Raw genomic sequence first — 15434 nt, 5'->3', positions numbered from 1 at the left:
TTGACATGGGGATAGAAAACTTGTCGAAGAGAGTACTAGGTGATGTTGAGACCAAATATTCAATCACAATTATTTTGGATTCGTATTCCCTTGTCTTGGAACTGTTGGTGGTAACATCGCACCAATTCAATTTAATTCAATTCAACTTCATTTATCCCCTCAGGGGCAATAAGCAATTTACATAACTCTGTATATCTGTGTCTTTGGTATAACATAAGCTCACTCATTTCTTGGAGGTAACTGTAAGTGAATGAGACTTAGGGCTTTTGAAAGAAGTATACAGTGAGGGAACCATTCCATTTATTCATGTTCAAGATGGAGTAATAAGGGCAGTGCTAACCTTATTGATTTCTAAAAACACTGTTGAGCAGTAAATAGTAATGTTGCAAACATGGTAGAATGTCTTAACACTAACCTTTATCCGTGATTAACTTTTCTATAAGTAACTCATTTGTAAGAAAACTGACTTCTGGATATTAATGTTTATAATACTGCACAATTTCATTAAAGTTAATTAAATGAACAAAGAGAATGTTAATTTGAACATCCAGATATTATATATTTTTAACATTTTATGAAATATTACACTGTTTAATGCATTCGTGTCTGTGTTAGCAATTGTAACCAACCCCCACTCCCCCAACCTTTGCAAGTAAACCGTTCAGAAATACACACTTGAATAATTGAAGAAGCAGAAAGTGGTTGATTTTGCGTCAGGAAAAGCATCTTGTCATCGCCTGAAAGTTGAAGTTTGACACTAAAAGCTAAGATTGTGTAATTACACATAATTGACCAGGTTAAGTAGCCAAGATAACAATAGCACCTTCTTCAACTTTTCTGAAGAGCAAAATTAGCTACTCAAGATGAGATTACATCTTCTTTGTATCGAACTTGAGTGAAAACTCGAGTGGGAAAATTGTGACACACCCAAACATAGAATAGGCTACAATATTACTGGATAAAAAGAAGTGCCGGTCTGATTAGAAAATACATATTTTATCATGATTGGTTTTCATTCGCATCAATCACAGTCATTAGAATTCACATTCAAGACAATCAGGTTGTCAGGGAGACTTTACTTGTAGAACACCAGATAAGAGAACATGACAATGTAGCCAGGGTCGTGAGACGGATTGGGGTCCTGTCCACTGTAAAGGCCAAAGTAGAGCAGAGTATTGGCTTCAATCCCACTCATGTCCAGCTGAGAAAGAAGACAACAAGAAAGAACACATCAAGGCCTCAGGAGAAACACTATAGTAATCAAACAACCATAAACAACAGCCCCAATACTGTAATATCTATGGATTACAAATTAAGCTTGTGGTAATGAAATGGTCATGAAAATTATGCGTGTGTATCAAATGAATAAAATGTAACTGAAGCTTTGGAAAGAGAGGGTCATGTGTGCCTTCCCAAGGACTCATGGGTGATCAAGTGCTGTACTCATCTAATAGGCTAATTTCATGAAGGGCACTCCACTGCAAACTACTGGACACAAATGCCAACTGTAGCAAACATTTTGAGAAATTGAATGCTTAACCTTTTCGTCAAAAAACCTGCAATGTGTGTGATAGAAGATGAGCAAAATTGTTGTCTTGAAACTCTTTCAAATGTCAGAAATAACATCTAAAACACCAAAAAAGGCTTTCAAATTTACAAAGACTCTGTTATGGTAGTGTTTACATGGTTAAAGACTGCCAAATACATGGTGAAAGACTGCCACTTTACTATGCATTTGAAGGTGGCAACATTGTACTCTGAAACTGGAAAATATAAATATGTTACATCATTTCATAGTTCAATATCAATCCAGTATGAGGTGAGGATGAAAGAACCATATAAATAAAAATATGATAGATCTAATGATAAATTATATTTCTATGGAAAGGACGTATAGAGCCAATAATTGTTTACAAGCAAATGTCACGTTCGAGCGATGCGCACGCATCCCCATACCAAAAAGCTCTGTAGCAGGATAGCCAACGCCAAGTCAGGACCCTGACAAACTTAACAGTGACTGAGTGATGGCCATGGAAACATGCAAGACTGATGGCTATAGCTATGTTCAACAAGTACACTTTAACTAGCTCTATTTGTGATTTAATCAATCCTCTGATGACATCTGCGACGTTGTAGACGATAACCATCTGATTCTATGTTTGTTAACTTGCGTGAGCTGCATTTGAAGTTGCATGTGATCGTATCTACTGCTAGGTAAATAAATCGTTTTCTGATGACGAACCGCACGCGCAACTTCTCCTGACGTGGCCTGGCAATTGTTCTATACCTGTGTGGTGATGTCAGTCCTCCAGGGGTTGACCTGTAGCCCATCACACCAGCCTCCACGCCCGTACAGCCAGGTGCCATGCTCGTTGGGCACCGCCCCCTCTCCCACCCGCATGGCACACCCCAGGGCTGAACCTGGAGAATAACACAACACCAGGAAACAGTCAGGACAATGGGATCGTTAAAGAACGCTGTATTAAAAGCATGGTAAATGCAGTAAAATACATTGATATGGTAGTATCTACATTCATTTGGAACAGAATGTATGACAACAGACCCACACCTGACTCACTCAAACAATAATAGAATAGGGACACAAGCAGGCAAATGCCCTAGGATGGGTCAGCAACAGGCAAATGCCCTAGGACGGGTCAGCAACAGGCAAATGCCCTAGGACGGGTCAGCAACAGGCAAATGCCCTAGGACGGGTCAGCAACAGGCAAATGCCCTAGGACGGGTCAGCAACAGGCAAATGCCCTAGGACGGGTCAGCAACAGGCAAATGCCCTAGGACGGGTCAGCAACAGGCAAATGCCCTAGGACGGGTCAGCAACAGGCAAATGCCCTAGAACGGGTCAGCAACAGGCAAATGCCCTAGGACGGGTCAGCAACAGGCAAATGCCCTAGGACGGGTCAGCAACAGGCAGCTTGCAGGCCACATTCAGCTGAAAGTGATTTTATTTGGCCCCCAAAATACATTTTTACAAATGATCATTTTTGTTCTTGGGCAAAAAATACACATTTCCAGGAATTTAGCAAATTCCTTTAATTTAGGATATCTGTTCCCAAGTATTTCCACAAATACATAGAGACATAGGTGACCGTGTCTCAATGTAATCACGGTATGAAATGATTATGTTATTGTGAAATACAATATCTATTTGGGCTTACTTGCGGTGTAAAAATGATAACAATAATGTTCCACCCCCCAGTCCATCCAATTAGAAAAAAATTGGCCCGTGGTTAAATCTAATTGCCCTAGGAGGAATACAACCTCATCATGCTAATGTAACTATGGCCCAGACTATGGGAAGATTATATGAATCTGCATGACCAAACTCTAACGTTAGTCATTTCTCACCTGCCGAGTCAAAAATACGGGTGTTATTGAACGCTCCGTTGACTAGGAAGTGGTGTGATGTCACGCAGAACTCGCCGCAACCGTTCTCGTCGCTCCCGTGGCCTGTGATCACAGCATACAACTCCACCTAAGACACAATATGGTACATAAAATGACTGATTACAATAATACCTCTATTTGTAAGCAGCTTTCTACACACATTATGGCCAAAGCACCAACTAAAACAAAGGCATATTAAAAAATAAAAGAACATATGATAACTGCCCTTTATTTCACTTAATTTATTATGAGTAAATATAAACAGAAGTAATATCAATTCTGCATCATACCTTTTTTGTTGAGGCTGGGACAGTGAATTTGATTGGTTGGTATCTCTTGTTGTATTCCTTGTCAAAAGGTGCCTCCACTGTACAATGACATCAGCTTAAAGGGGTAAAGCATGTCTCTGTGATTGGCTGTAACAAGAGCAAAATCTAGTTATAACATCTGTTTGAAGAGTTCATTCTGTTACTCATTGCCATATAAGAATACAGTATGATACTGTCTTTAGACGGTATTTCATTGGTGTAGTGAGAAAAGGCTGATACTGGAGTACTTTTTCCCATGACTACTCTGCCGTGACTGAGACACATAGGGGGGTTGTCCTTTGCCAGGACAACTTCCTAGCAACAATTTGCAGACATCCTGTTATTTTGCATGACACTCCACTTTCCCTAGGATGGAAGTGCTCATCTTTTTCTACACATGATGAACGAGGGATAAAATTGTCAAATTTGCTCAAGACTAGTAATTTCTGTCCATTGCTTTGTCACTAGTAGTAACTATACACAACAGGACGGCATACTCACCTACTGGAAACCTATTTAAATGTTTTTTTATTTTTGTGAAAGAATCAGTCCTATAGCCTAACCCTAACCATCACTTAGCATTTTTTTTATACTGTAAAAAAATATACATATTTTAGAGAAGAATTCGGATACACAATGAACAGTAAAATACTAATTAAAAAGTGTAGAGTTTGAATGTCTAATGACAGTGTTATGTAGGCTTTATAACACCTGTGACCGTGTTATGTAGGCATTATAACTTACCTGAGTGATTTGTGTGACTGAATCTCAGACTCAGAGACACCACCCAGGGCATGGCCCAAGGCACAGTCTTCATGGTGAAGGTACATCTCCCATTGTTCAACAGAGGCACCAGGGGAAAAACATCAGTGAGCCAGCGCCCAATGCCTCTGGGGGAGGAACATTAACATTGTTTAAAAAAATTGCAGGAGCATTTTTTTAAGCCAAAGGGGATGGCTTTGAAGTGGTAAAGGCCATGAGCACAGAGGTAAAAGGCCCAGTGCAGTCAAAAATGTGATTTTCCTGTGGTTTATATATACACTGAACAAAAATATAAAACGCAACAGTGTTGGTCCCATGTTTCATGAGCTCAGATAAAAGATCCCAGAATTTTTCTATACACACAAAAAGCTTATTTCTCTCAAATGTTGTGCACAACTTTGTTTACATCCCTGTTAGTGAACATTTCTCCTTTGCCAAGATAATCCATCCACCTGACATGTGTGGCATATCAAGAAGCTGATAAAACAGCATTATCATTTCACAGGTTAACCTTGTGCTGGGGACAATAAAAGGCCACTCTAAAATGTGCAGTTTTGTCACACAACACAATGCCACAGATGTCTCAAGTTTTGAGAAAGCTGGCAATTGGCATGCTGACTGCAGGGATGTCCACCAGAGCTGTTGCCAGAGAATTGAAAGTTAATTTATTTACCATAAGCCACCTCCAACGTCGTTTTAGAGAATTTGCCAGTACGTCCAACCGGCCTTCCAACCGCAGACCACGTGTAACCATGCCAGCCCAGGACCTCAACATCCGGCTTCTTCACCTGTGGGATCGTCTGAGACCAGCCACCCAGACAGCTGATAAAACCAAGGAGTATTTCTGTCTGTAATAAAGCCCTTTTGTGGCGATAAAAACTCATTCTGATTGGCTAGGCCTGGCTCCCCAGTGGGTGGGACTGGCTCCCCAGTGGGTGGGCCTATGCCCTCCCAGGCCCACCCATGGCTGTGCCCCTGCCCAGTCATGTGAAATCCATAGATTAGGGCCTAATGAATTTATTTCAATTGACTGATTTCCTTATACAATGGGGGAAAAAAGTATTTAGTCAGCCACCAATTGTGCAAGTTCTCCCACTTAAAAAGATGAGAGAGGCCTGTAATTTTCATCATAGGTACACGTCAACTATGACAGACAAAATGAGAAAATAATATCCAGAAAATCACATTGTAGGATTTTTTATGAATTTATTTGCAAATTATGGTGGAAAATAAGTATTTGGTCACCTACAAACAAGCAAGATTTCTGGCTCTCACAGACCTGTAACAACTTCTTTAAGAGGCTCCTCTGTCCTCCACTCGTTACCTGTATTAATGGCACCTGTTTGAACTTGTTATCAGTATAAAAGACACCTGTCCACAACCTCAAACAGTCACACTCCAAACTCCACTATGGCCAAGACCAAAGAGCTGTCAAAGGACACCAGAAACAAAATTGTAGACCTGCACCAGGCTGGGAAGACTGAATCTGCAATAGGTAAGCAGCTTGGTTTTTAAGAAATCAACTGTGGGAGCAATTATTAGGAAATGGAAGACATACAAGACCACTGATAATCTCCCTCGATCTGGGGCTCCACGCAAGATCTCACCCTGTGGGGTCAAAATGATCACAAGAACGGTGAGCAAAAATCCCAGAACCACACGGGGGGACCTAGTGAATGACCTGCAGAGAGCTGGGACCAAAGTAACAAAGCCTACCATCAGTAACACACTACGCCGCCAGGGACTCAAATCCTGTAGTGCCAGACGTGTCCCCCTGCTTAAGCCAGTACATGTCCAGGCCCGTCTGAAGTTTGTTAGAGTGCATTTGGATGATCCAGAAGAGGATTGGGAGAATGTCATATGGTCAGATGAAACCAAAATATAACTTTTTGGTAAAAACTCAACTCGTCGTGTTTGGAGGACAAAGAATGCTGAGTTGCATCCAAAGAACACCATACCTACTGTGAAGCATGGGGGTGGAAACATCATGCTTTGGGGCTGTTTTTCTGCAAAGGGACCAGGACGACTGATCCGTGTAAAGGAAAGAATGAATGGGGCCATGTATCGTGAGATTTTGAGTGAAAACCTCCTTCCAACAGCAAGGGCATTGAAGATGAAACGTGGCTGGGTCTTTCAGCATGATAATGATCCCAAACACACCGCCCGGGCAACGAAGGAGTGGCTTCGTAAGAAGCATTTCAAGGTCCTGGAGTGGCCTAGCCAGTCTCCAGATCTCAACCCCATAGAAAATCTTTGGAGGGAGTTGAAAGTCTGTGTTGCCCAGCGACAGCCCCAAAACATCACTGCTCTAGAGGAGATCTGCATGGAGGAATGGGCCAAAATACCAGCAACAGTGTGTGAAAACCTTGTGAAGACTTACAGAAAACGTTTGACCTGTGTCATTGCCAACAAAGGGTATATAACAAAGTATTGAGAAACTTTTGTTATTGACCAAATACTTATTTTCCACCATAATTTGCAAATAAATTCATTAAAAATCCTACAATGTGATTTTCCTGATTTTTTTTTCTCATTTTGTCTGTCATAGTTGACGTGTACCTATGATGAAAATTACAGGCCTATCTCATCTTTTTAAGTGGGAGAACTTGCACAATTGGTGGCTGACTAAATACTTTTTTTACCCACTGTATGAACTGTAACTCAGTAAAATCGTTGAAATTGTTGCATGTTGCGTTTATATTTTTGTTCAGTATATATTTCCACACGATGAAGTTGGAATAATACTGTAAAATTGTGAAAATGATGATAATACCCTTTTAGTGTAAGAGCTGTTTGAAAAGACTGCCTGGAATTTCTGCTTGTTTTGCACGGGTGGAGTTTTGACCTGCCTGGCAACATCATCATGCGGTATAAGTTAATAGACCAATAACAAAGAGCGTTTCAAACCTCTCTGCCAATTACCGCTAGTTTTCAGGTTACATATCCCTCCCATTAGGCTCCTCCAATTAGGCCCCTCACTGAGACCACTCCCAGAAAGTCCTAGCAAAATTATTGTTTGAGAAATTGCTCTTTAATAAGAAGCTATTTGGGTTTCTTTTTGACCATTTTAATTGAATATAACCACAGTAAGGTACTTCATTGCTACCCAGAAATTATTTGATATGGAGATGGTAAGGGTAGGTAACAACACATCTGCCGACGCTGATCCTCAACAAGGGGGCCCCTCAGAGGTGCGTGCTCAGTCCCCTCCTGTACTCCCTGTTCACCCATGACTGCATGGCCAGGCACGACTCCAACACCATCATTAAGTTTGCCGACGACGCAACAGTGGTAGGCCTGATCACCGACAACAATGAGACAGCCTATAGGGAGGAGGTCAGAGACCTGGCCGTGTGGTGCCAGGATAACAACCTCTCCCTCAACGTGATCAAAACAAAGGAGATGATTGTGGACTACAGGAAAAAAAAGAGGACTGAGCACGCCCCCATTCTCATTGACGGGGCTGTAGTGGAACAGGTTGAGAGCTTCAAGTTCCTTGGTGTCCACATCACCAACAAACTATCATAGTCCAAACACACCAAGACAGTCGTGAAGAGGGCACGACAAAGCCTATTCCCCCTCAGGAGACTGAAAATATTTGGCATGGGTCCTCAGATCCTCAAAAAGTTATACAGCTGCACCATCGAGAGCATCCTGACTGGTTGCATCACCGCCTGGTATGGCAACTGCTCGGCCTCTGACCGCAAGGCACTACAGAGGGTAGCGCGTACGGCCCAGTACATCACTGGGGTCAAGCTTCCTGCCATCCAGGACCTCTGTACCAGGCGGTGTCAGAGGAAGGCCCTAAAAATTGTCAAAGACTCCAGCCACCCTAGTCATAGACTGTTCTCTCTGCTACCGCACGGCAAGCGGTACCGGAGCGCCAAGTCTATGTCCAAAAGGCTTCTTAACAGCTTCTACCCCCAAGCCATAAGACTCCTGAACAGCTAATCATGGCTACCCGGACTATTTGCACTGCCCCCCACCCCACTCCATCCCCTTATTTTACGCTGCTGCTACTCTGTTTATTATTTATACACAGTCACTTAACTCTACCCACATGTACATATTACCTCAATTACCTCGACTAGCCGGTGCCCCCGCACATTGACTCTGTACTGGTACCCCCCTGTATATAGCCTCCCTACTGTTATTTTGTTTTACTGCTGCTCTTTAGTTACTTGCTTTTATTTTAAAAAATTGCATTGTTGGTTAAGGGCTTGTAAGTAAGCATTTCACTGTAATGTCTACACCTGTTGTATTCGGCACATGTGGCAAATACAATTTGATTTGATTTGATTTGATAAAAAGGCTGCATTGGACCTTTAAGTCAATGGAAATGGAACAGCTTTGCCATTCTTGAGTGATCTTAATGAATATCAAAACGCATTTTGGGGACTCATGTCACATGGTATCCATGTCATGTGACAACAAATGCACAGACTATACCTGCGGAAGGCTGTTATCCAGCGCCCCATCTCCATGTTGCAGTGGGGACTGAAATGGTCACAGCACACAAACAGCTGCACAGTGTGGTCCCAGTGGGCGCAGGAGTCATCCCTTTGGCTGGGACAGGACAGAGATGCGTCCAACTCCAGCATATCAAAATCCAACATGTCTACCGACACAGTGAAATGGCAAAGTCAATATTCCTATCCCTTTGAAATATCTATCAAATTGTAATTATATTCAAAGCTGATGCATTTATGGTTGACTTAGTGTATGGCACGACCATAAATGCTGAGTGTACAAAACATTAGGGACACCTCAATTCGTTGGGGCATGGACTACACAGTGTCGAAAGCATTCCACAGGGATGCTGGCCCATGTTGACTCCAATGCCTCCCATAGTTGTGTCAAGTTGGCTGGATGTCCTTTGGGTGGTGGACCATTCTTTGATACACACAGGAAACAATTGAGCGTGAAAAACCCAGCAGCGTTGCAGTTCTTGACACACTCAAACCGGTGTGCCTGGCACCTACTACCATACCCCGTTCAAAGGCACCTAAATATTTTGTCTTGCACATTCACCCTCTGAATGGCACACACACAATCCATGTCTCAATTGTCTCAAGGCTTAAAAATCATTATTTAACCCATCTCCTCCCCTTCATCTACACTGATTGAAGTGGATTTATCAAGTGACATCAATAAGGGATCATAGCTTTCACCTGGTCAGTCTGTCATGGAAAGAGCAGGTGTTCCTAATGTTTTGTACACTCAGTGTATATGTAAATTAACTGGTGGAGATACAATGAGGTTTCTTTACCAGAAGGCAGGTTCACAGTGGCTACTGCTCCACTCTTTCCTTGCATCTGGACCTTCTCAAACACAGGGACCACCCAGGCTGGGTCACGGAGTCTAGTCTGAAGCCCCTCATAGAAATCAAACCTAGGAGGGAATGGTTACAGCTACCCAATAGCTGAAAATCTTGCTCTTTCATCACATACTCCTGACATACGAATTCCTGATGTCTTCAGTATACTGCAATAACTGGGCAATCCATAGTGTGCTTACTGCTTACCACTGGGCCTGCCAGTTGATGAACTTGAAGGAGGGGTAAAGGAACCAGCCCATCTCAGACAGTGCCCCCTGCTGGTCAAATCAAATCAAATTTTATTGGTCACATGCGCCGAATACAACAGGTGCAGACATTACAGTGAAATGCTTACTTACAGCCCTTAACCAACAGTGCATTTATTTTAAACAAAAAAGTAAGAATAAAACAACAACAAAAAAGTGTTGAGAAAAAAAGAGCAGAAGTAAAATAAAGTGACAGTAGGGAGGCTATATATACAGTAAAATAAAGTGACAGTAGGGAGGCTATATATACAGGGGGGTACCGTTGCATAGTCAATGTGCGAGGGCACCGGCTAGTTGAGGTAGTTGAGGTAATATGTACCAATGAAGAAGTTTGGAGAGGGGGTACTCTGAAAGGACACGTTCACCATGTGCCCATATCTACAAAACATAGAACAGAATATAAACATCCATATATTCCCTTTATTTGGTCCAATATTTATTCATGGTTGAGAATTGGACAATCAACAAGTTTAAAATAACATACACAGTATGTTCTATTGACCATTGCACGCATATCTCATCAGGTCAGGAGTCAATAGATAATATCCATGAGTAATCCATCTAAGACTACTGAGAGAACACTTTATCCTTAGAGGAAGCATGGCTTCTAGTGAGTTAAGTGAAGAAAGATACTTGTCCTAACACTGTATGAGTCAGTCAGAGTGTTAATTACCTAAGGGCCTGGGCCACAGAGGGCTCACAATGCACCATGGCAGCAGGTATGCCTAGTGGTGTAGAACATTCATCTCCCACACAGTTCATATCCTGGATCGGGTTTCCAGGAAGTGCATGGACAAGGACACCTGTGGCATTGGACTTGGCCATGTTCTTCACCTGGGAAAGGAAACAAACAATGTCAATGTGTTCCTTCATGTCGAGTTCAAGCACATTGAAAGTCTGTTTGTGAGTCTTTACACAACCTCTCAAACTCTATGGGCAACATTATGGACAAATGTATAACAACTCTTCTGTTAAACCTGGAAAATGACAGTTAAATGTTTCCCCGAATCTCTCCACCTCTCCCTCTCTGTCTGTCGCTGTCCCTCTCATAACTGACCTTGGTGAAAAAGGAGCAGTTGCCCTCGGAAACCCAGGCAACAGCACCTGCAGCGGAGGGGGCGGGCTCACACCCATCGCCTGCATCAATCAACTGGTGTTTCCTCTGGCTCCAGCAACCCATCAGCCAATCGTATCGCGCATCAAGTCTCTTGACAGTCACAGGCATATTCCACCCTGTATGTAATAAAAATTCAATAAATACCTCACTTCCAGAAGATGGACATAGAACTCAATAAATACATGGCCTATCTGTCATTAAATAACTCTGATGACACCCTGAGAACTATGAACTATATCCAGGATAGAATAATAATAGTGTCAAAAACTAAAGTTAAATGGACCACAAACAGTAAATGCAAGGGACAATTAAACTTCCACAGGTGCTTTGATGAGTGCACCAGTCCTGCAGTGCATAGCAAGTATTCCCTACCTGTAGAGGTAAAAACTGCCTGAGAAAGGCCACAGTTGTGTCCCGAACAACCCCAAGAGTACAGCACACTGGGAATCCAGTTCCCCAAACCAAATACAGGAAAAGGGGAGAAGTGCAATCTGGACAAAACCGCTTGCTTTCTGTTGAACAGAAACACAATGGGAAAGTTGTAATATGTCAGTTCAGTTCAATGACCTGTCTCCTCTATATTAACAAGCAACAGTAAACATTTGTGTTGCTCCTTTGTAATGTTACCTATGCGATGTTACACGAAGGACTTGATCTCTCATCCATAAGGCATCGTTGACAGAGCTGTCATCAAGAGACACGAAGAGGACTTGGGTGCTCTCGGGTAGGTCATGGACCAAGTCGGTTAGTGACGACTCGGAGTTCCACAGGCACTCCAAAAAGGCAGACTTGTTGGTAAAAGAATGAATTATCAATGGCCCTTTCAACCCTGCAAGTGGCGGGTAAACGAATTCTCCATCTAGGGTTGGCACTTTGAAAGCTGGAGCGGTGTTACCTGGCTCCAATCGCGTGACTTGTTGAGGAGTTATTTTGGACCTGAAGTTGATGGTGCTGTGCGCAAATGTAGATGGCGAAAATGTACGCTCGTCGTAGTCTACATTATGAGTTGACTTCATCACTCTCATTTTCGCTGTTGCATCAATTTGAATTACATGTAGGCCTAACGTTACTGTTAAGCAGCACAGCGCCAGAGTTGATGATAACCAAGCCATGTTCCTCTCACAACGGCGGCGGTATGTCGATAATTTTCTAAATCAATATGCGCACAACAGTATCTTGGGTCATTGCTGTGTGAATGCAAAATATGCATTTAAAAATACAAATTTAAACTGACAGCATCGGGGGTTGACAGATGGTATAAGGACGAATACTTCCTTGTTTATTTCAAGGGATTTATGAAGTGGGCGCGTGCACTTGTACGGTGGCCCATCAATCAATCAATTTTATTTTATATAGCCCTTCTTACATCAGCTAATATCTCGAAGTGCTGTACAGAAACCCAGCCTAAAACCCCAAACAGCTAGTAATGCAGGTGTAGAAGCACGGTGGCTAGGAAAAACTCCCTAGAAAGGCAAAACCTAGGAAGAAACCTAGAGAGGAACCAGGCTATGAGGGGTGGCCAGTCCTCTTCTGGCTGTGCCGGGTGGAGATTATAACAGAACCATGCCAAGATGTTCAAAAATGTTCATAAGTGACAAGCATGGTCAAATAATAATCAGGAATAAATCTCAGTTGGCTTTTCATAGCCGATCATTAAGAGTTGAAAACAGCAGGTCTGGGACAGGTAGGGGTTCCATAACCGCAGGCAGAACAGTTGAAACTGGAATAGCAGCAAGGCCAGGCGGACTGGGGACAGCAAGGAGTCACCACGGCCGGTAGTCCCGACGTATGGTCCTAGGGCTCAGGTCTCTCAGTTGGCTTTTCATAGCCGATCATTAAGAGTTGAAAACAGCAGGTCTGGGACAGGTAGGGGTTTCGTAGCCGCAGGCAGAACAGTTGAAACTGGAATAGCAGCAAGGCCAGGCGGACTGGGGACAGCAAGGTGTCATCATGCCCGGTAGTCCATGCCCGGTAGCCCATAAATGCTAAAACGTCTTACACACGCAATGATTATTACCTTACGTGTGCTTATGCTTGTTTCAAGTATTTCACTGTACACAGACACCAACACTATGTCTCTTTCTTTCTTTCTCTCTGTCTCTGTCTCTCTCTCGCTGTCACTCACACACACCTGCTTTCTCGCTCACTCTGACACATCACACGCTTTCCTTTTATTGAAACCTACTCCCTACTTTTTGTTTAATGTTACTCTTTCTGTTTAGTCTGCCATTTTTAAAATTTGATATTTGTTTCTAGGTGTTTCTTTTATACACTGCTCAAAAAAATAAAGGGAACAATTAAACAACACAATGTAACTCCAAGTCAATCACACTTCTGTGAAATCAAACTGTCCACTTAGGAAGCAACACTGATTGACAATACATTTCACATGCTGTTGTGCAAATGGAATAGACAACAGGTGGAAATTATAGGCAATTAGCAAGACACCCCCAATAAAGGACTGGTTTTGCAGGTGGTGACCACAGACCACTTCTCAGTTCCTATGCTTCCTGGCTGATGTTTTGGTCACTTTTGAATGCTGGCGGTGCTTTCACTCTAGTGGTAGCATGAGACAGAGTCTACAACCCACACAAGTGGCTCAGGTAGTGCAGCACATCCAGGATGGCACATCAATGCGAGCTGTGGCAAGAAGGTTTGCTGTGTCTGTCAGCGTAGTGTCCAGAGCATGGAGGTGCTACCAGGAGACAGGCCAGTACATCAGGAGACGTGGAGGAGGCCGTAGGAGGGCAAAAACCCAGCAGCAGGACTGCTACCTCCGCCTTTGTGCAAGGAGGAGCAGGAGGAGCACTGCCAGAGCCCTGCAAAATGACCTCCAGCAGGCCACAAATGTGCATGTGTCTGCTCAAACGGTCAGAAACAGACTCCATGAGGGTGGTATGAGGGCCCGACGTCCACAGGTGGGGGTTGTGCTTACAGCGCAACACCATGCAGGACGTTTGGCATTTGCCAGAGAACACCAAGATTGGCAAATTCGCCACTGGCGCCCTGTGCTCTTCACAGATTAAAGCAGGTTCACACTGAGCACGTGACAGACGTGACAGAGTCTGGAGACGCCGTGGAGAACGTTCTGCTGCCTGCAACATCCTCCAGCATGACCGGTTTGGCGGTGGGTCAGTCATGGTGTGGGGTGGCATTTCTTTGGAGGGCCGCACAGCCCTCCATGTGCTCGCCAGAGGTAGCCTGACTGCCATTAGGTACCGAGATGAGATCCTCAGACCCCTTGTGAGACTATATGCTGGTGCGGTTGGCCCTGGGTTCCTCCTAATGCAAGACAATGCTAGACCTCATGTGGCTGGAGTGTGTCAGCAGTTCCTGCAAGAGGAAGGCATTGATGCTATGGACTGGCCCGCACGTTCCCCAGACCTGAATCCAATTGAGCACATCTGGGACATCATGTCTCGCTCCATCCACCAACGCCACGTTGCACCACAGACTGTCCAGGAGTTGGCGGATGCTTTAGTCCAGGTCTGGGAGGAGATCCCTCAGGAGACCATCCGCCACCTCATCAGGAGCATGCCCAGGCATTGTAGGGAGGTCATACAAGCACGTGCAGGCCACACACACTACTGAGCCTCATTTTGACCTGTTTTAAGGACATTAGATCAAAGTTGGATCAGCCTGTAGTGTGGTTTTCCACTTTAATTTTGAGGGTGACTCCAAATCCAGACCTCCATGGGTTGATCAATTTGATTTCCATTGATAATTTTTGTGTGATTTTGTTGTCAGCACATTCAACTATGTAAAGAAAAAAGTATTTAATAAGATTATTTCATTAATTCAGATCTAGGATGTGTTATTTTAGTGTTCCCTTTATTTATTTGAGCAGTGTACTATGTAAAGTGGCTTTGGGTCCTTAAAATGCGCTATAAATAGGCTGCCATGTATTAAATATGACGTTTTGACGTCACTTGTATATGTTGTACTTCTGGATGGAATTGATTGATTGAGAGCCCAGCACAGTGCCAAAAGTAGGCTATCCTTGTTCCAGACATTTAGATTTTAGGCCTCTGTTGAACAGATGCAACAGTGGTTTGCCTCTTCAGAAATTAAAACACAAAGGCAAACCTGCTGACTCATAATATGACCTAATTATGTTACAACGAAACTGCTTGACATTGACATCCACTTCAGCTCTGTCTCTGCATAAAAACGCCGGCGCGCACAGGTATGCCGATTGCATTGTCGCGCCAATGGATAGACGCACTTCTCTCTGTGAAAATTTGCTCCATGACTTATTC

The 15434-nt window shown here is 43.3% G+C and overlaps 1 pseudogene across 1 annotated transcript; it reads right to left on the bottom strand.

The window, feature by feature from the left end:
• Positions 1–278: 278 nt before the first annotated feature.
• LOC311139986 lies at positions 279–12200 on the bottom strand (annotated as a pseudogene). Its single transcript has 13 exons — positions 11803–12200; positions 11548–11687; positions 11116–11291; positions 10732–10892; positions 10378–10436; positions 10000–10081; positions 9745–9866; positions 8925–9093; positions 4458–4603; positions 3696–3821; positions 3367–3493; positions 2288–2421; positions 279–1201 (listed from the first exon to the last, which is right to left on the bottom strand). The product of its transcript is annotated as an uncharacterized misc_RNA (transcript).
• Between the last annotated feature and the right edge of the window lie 3234 nt (positions 12201–15434).

This window comes from Coregonus lavaretus, assembly GCF_964263955.1.
Source record: "Coregonus lavaretus genome assembly, chromosome: 13".
NCBI lineage: Eukaryota > Metazoa > Chordata > Actinopteri > Salmoniformes > Salmonidae > Coregonus > Coregonus lavaretus.
The sequence above is the reverse complement of the archived record's forward strand: the minus strand, read 5'-3'. Positions and strand labels throughout refer to the sequence as shown.